Source organism: Chrysochloris asiatica, unplaced genomic scaffold, assembly GCF_000296735.1.
Source record: "Chrysochloris asiatica unplaced genomic scaffold, ChrAsi1.0 scaffold00053, whole genome shotgun sequence".
NCBI classification, from domain to species: domain Eukaryota; kingdom Metazoa; phylum Chordata; class Mammalia; order Afrosoricida; family Chrysochloridae; genus Chrysochloris; species Chrysochloris asiatica.
Window position 1 is genome coordinate 4,428,843 of NW_006408571.1, and position 5,148 is coordinate 4,433,990.

The 5,148-nt window shown below is 39.8% G+C and overlaps 1 pseudogene; it reads left to right on the forward strand.

The window, feature by feature from the left end:
* Positions 1-608: 608 nt before the first annotated feature.
* Positions 609-5,148, forward strand: part of LOC102835951 — a 19,685-nt pseudogene continuing 15,145 nt past the window's right edge.

A 5,148-nucleotide genomic window follows, 5' to 3' on the forward strand; every position in this document is an offset into this window, starting at 1 on the left:
GATGCACTTCAATATCATTCTCCTGAATTCTGTAGGGTGTGAATTCTGTAGGGTGTGGCTGTAGATTGGCTATATGACTGCAATTGCTGACTCTTCTTGGGTAATATAAAGAGAGAATGAATCCCTCCCCAGGTAAAGGAGAAAAAAAAAAACAAAATAGATTGGACACTAAAGTCTCTAATTCCCACAACACACACACACAAATAGCAAAATGTGAGTACAACCTTAACACCCCTTTTTCAAGTTCTTGCCTTCAAGTCTGCCTGAGAAATTTCAAGATGTTACCATTGTTCCTTATGATGTAACTCATGATTTAATCTTTGTCTATTTTCTTTGTTGCCTCTCTCACCTCTCCTCAAGCCTGTCTGGGTGTTTCACCTAGTGAGATACAGCCCAGGGCAAGCCAGAGCTGTTTTTGGAGACCCTCCCATTTTAAGCTGTTACTGTTGACTTCTCCTCTTCCTTTTTCAATTGTGGGCCCAGTGGTATTTGCTGAGCAGATGTGTTTGTGTGTGTGTGTGTGTGTGTGTGTGTGTGTAGCAGAACCCTCCAGGGGTTACAGGGGGTCCACTTGCCCAGGCACTCTCTCTAGTCACCAGAGTGCAGGCATGCAAACAGAGAAAGGTAAGTGAACAGGGGGAAAAAAAAAAAGGTTCCCACCTTTATCTTTAATTATCAGTCAGATTTCTGTGATGAGAATGTTCTCTTAATCTTCCATCTGCTCTGTCCCACTCAAGATTGCTACATCAGGACTCACTGGCAGCTGCAAATTAGAAGACACCACTTTTCTTGCTCCTGTTACAAATCCCACTAACAGTAAACCTTTGGTCCTTCTAAATATTCCTTTATATGTAGTTCAGAGTTCTGGGACTATCCCTTGAGCCTGCTTCTTCCAGTATTCTGTGTTTTTACTGGCAGAGGTCTGCAAGGCACCTCTCCTTAATCTGCCATCAAGTCCCGCCTCATGATATGTTCTTTTTGATGATGAAATCAACACCATACCTCTTCAATTTATCATTCCTGGTACAGTAAACCATGTAATTGCCAGCTATGAAATGGTCAATGCCACTCTATTTCTCCTCACTAATGCCTAGGATATTGCTGTTTATATGTTCCATTTCATTTTTGACAATTTCCAATTTACCTAATACCATACATTCTATGTTCTTATTATTAATGGATATTTACAGCTGTTTGTCTTCATTTTGAATTGTGCTCCATCAGCAAATGAAGGTCTCAAAGGCTTTACTCCATTTGCATCATCATGGTATTCTCTACTTTGAGGCAACACTTCCCCAGTTGTATTTTGAGTGCCTTCCAACCTGAGGGGTTCACATTCTGGCACTATATCTGACAATATTCTGGTGATCTTCACATGTTTCAATATTCTATAATCTGGTGTTGACAGTGTTCCACTGTTATTTATAATATTTTCAGTGATTAAATATTCAGATATAGCTGTGTGGGTTAATACATCAGATTGCAAAGCCATTTGAACTGCAAGGTTGGTGGTTCAAGCTTACCAGCTGTTCCACAGAAACCCTATACAGAGTCACTATGGGTCACAATAAACTCAAAGGCACTTAACAACAACAACAACAAATATTAAAAGCACTCCATCTCTCTTTCGTCTTTGTATGTCTTCATCTGGAAGCTCATCTGAAACCTGTTGCCCCTGATGGTATTTAAAATACCTGTGGTATAACTTTCAGAATCACAGTAACACACAAGCCACCACAGTATGACAAACTGACAGACAAGTGGTGTTTGTTTAGAGTGGATCCAAGTAAATTTATGTACCTGACAAGTTCAATATCCTCTTAACCCATCATGATGCTATTTATTTCTCCACTTGTGAGGATCATTGTCCTCTTTACATTGAGGTACAACCAACACTGAAGGCTGTGGTCTTTGATGCCAACTAGTAAATATTTTATGTTCTCACTCTCAGCAAGCAAGGTTATACCACCTGCACATAAGAGGTTGCAAAGAATCCTCCACCAATCTCAATGCCATGCTCCTCTTCACATAATCCAGCTACTCTGATTACCTTCTCAGCACACATACCAAATATGCATGGTGAAAGTATATACCTGACACACACCCCTCCTTTCCTCAAACAATTCAGTATCCCCTGTCCCAGTACAATGAATGCCTCCAGCTCCATGCACAAGTTCCTCATGAACATAATCAACTGCCCTGGAACACCTGTTCTTCCCATGCCATCCACAGCTTGTCATGATCTACACAGTAGAGAGGTCTTGCATAGTCAGCATGTGAGTGAAATTATTCAATTAAAAAAGCACAAATATTGCATGAGACCACTGTTTTAAACAGTTAAGAAAAACTTTCCTTACTAAAAGAAACATTCAAAAATATTTACCATAGGACTTCCGGTTTGGTGGTGGCAGAGCAGAGTCATTTAGGATAGTTTCCATGGGGAGGGGATAAAAACCCAGTGGCTCTGCTTTCACAGAACAGGACCAGAGCGCTGGGTCTAGCATAAATGTCAGGGCATCAGTTCTCCACAACCACCAGTGGGAAAATCATGGTATAAAGGAAAATATTGAGATTTAGAAATTGGTCAAGACAAAGGACTCCCTCTGCAGCCATCCCACCAGGGCTGAGGCCAGAGGGTGGGGCCACAGGGAACTGGTGCAAAAAGCAGTGCAGTGAAATTTGCAAAAGGATGTGTAGGGGGATTCTACATATTTTTTTCCCTCCTCTTCCCTGTCACACCATTTTGCCCAGCCTGGATGCCTTCAGGCAGGTGGGTACTCACTCCCAAAAAAAAGTCCAGCATTGAGACCACAGCTTTCCCACGGCACAGAGAGAAAGAGCCCCATCAGTCCAAGGGCAAATTCTTTGGCTGCTGCTTTTGACTTCTGCTTGTGGGTCCCAGCCCTAAAGTTAACTTGTGCAGGACCCTTTACTCCTGCCTATCCAGCAAGAGAAAAAGCAGGTTCAGCCTGACAGACAAACCATAAGAACAATCTGTAAAACCCCAACATAAAAAGACACAGCTATTTCAAGAACTATGCTGTGCATATGCAGATAACTAAATGACCTCCAGAGACAAAAATAGTAAACAATCTTTCTCCCATTAACTTCTCAATATCTATCTGCATCCCTCTATGGTGGTGACTAGAGGAGGTGCCTGAGTGAGTGGACACTCCCACCCACTACTGGAGGCTTCTATGGTGCACACACACTGGCTGTGTAGCAAGATGACTGGCCAGTTAGCCACAGTTTTATTTTTCTTTCAAAGTGATGGTTTTTGTCTCTGCTTTTATATTGCTTCTGCTTTGGGGTCTTTTCATCAAACATTTTTCCTGGAGGTGGGAGCTTTTTCTCCCTACAGCAATCATGGCCATATAGCCAACCTACAAGCATACCTGATAATATTCCACCATTGAGACAAGACCCAATAACAGCTGCTAAGCATTACATGTGAAAAAGAAAGCCTATCTCCTGATCATATCCACCAGGAAACATACAGAAAGCTTAATAACACAGCAACAAACATCCATTTAAGTATTAAAAATCCACACAACTACTGGAAATGATGAACAAAACACAACAAAAGATACCAAAACATGTCCAAAAACAGAAAAGAGTAGCTGAGACAAATGAGATGGAGACAGAAAAATGCTTTCTAGAAGAGGAAGAGCAGGTTTTGGATTTGCCTGAAAAGGTATTCAGAAGAATGATATGGAAACAAATTCAAGTGCTCTGAAAAGGGGTGGAGGAAAACAAGGAAGAAGTCAGGAAAGTACTACAAGAGCAATCAAACAAGATCTAGACAGCATTGTAAACAACTCAAAACCTGCAAAAAGAAGTCCAGATGATTAGTAATAAAGTATCAGAAATGAACAATACACTGAAAGGGGAAAGCATAATTAAAGAGATGGAAGCCAGAACTAGCGAGCTGGAAGACAAATCTCTCAATACTGCTAAGATAGAAGAGCAAGCTGAAAAAAGCATAAAAAAATCTGAAGAGAGTCTAAGATTCATGCTGGATAACACAAAGAGAAACAACTTACGAATTATTGGCATTCTGGAATAAGAAGAATCAGAGAAATCCACAAAGGAGATAGTGGAAAAGTTTCTGGAAGAAAATTTCCTTAACATCTTGAAAGATGAGAAGATAAACACTAAAAAACTGAATGTACCCCAGGAAGGATATAGACCCTAAAAGAAAATCACCAAGACATATAATAATCAAGCTCTCCAAAATCAAAGACAAGAAGATAATCCTAAAAGCATCCAGAGAAAAGAGAAATGTTACTTACAAAGGCAAGCAAATTAGATTGAGTTCTGACTATTCAGTAGAAACCATGCAGGAAAGAAGGCAATGTGGAGATATATACAAAATCCTAAAAGAAAAAAAAACTGCCAACCAAGAATTGTCTATCCAGCAAAACTGTCAATCAAATACAATGGTGCAATCAAAACATTTCAAGATAAACTGAAGCTAAGAGATTTTGTCAAAGCCAATCCAGCCCTAGAAAACATCCTAAAGGGAGTTCTTTGGACTGAAAACTAACAACAACCAGAGATTGATATGTATGGCAACACCACCTGAAACTCAGACAACAGATAGCAGAGTCCAGTACAGAACAAAATTACAATGCATTCAAAGGAGCTGGGAGGTCAACCAAAGATCAAAATAAAAACAATGTCAAAGAAGGTAAAATGTAGGAACATAGATCCAGGAGGTGAGGCAGTCTGGTAGACTACAGAATACTACAGATTGTCTTAAATGGAGGGAAAAATTAATAGACTATAAGGTAACCCCAAAGAAAGATAATACTTCACTACTTACCATGAAAATGAACTTTTAAGCAGAACAAGCAAACATGAAAACTAAGAAGAAACTGACAAGAAACTGCACAAAAACCACAAACTCAGCACAAGAAGGCAAGCAGAACAAAGGAATGAACAGCATGACCCAAAAATTAACATAATGACAGCAATTCATTCATATCTATTGATAATCACATGAATGTCAATGGATTTAATACACCAGTGAAGAGACATAGAGTGGCAGAAGGATAAGAAAACAAGACCCTTCAATATGCTGTCTGCAAGAGACACACCTTACACACAAAGACAAAAACAGACTAAAAGTTAAAGGATGGAAAAAAA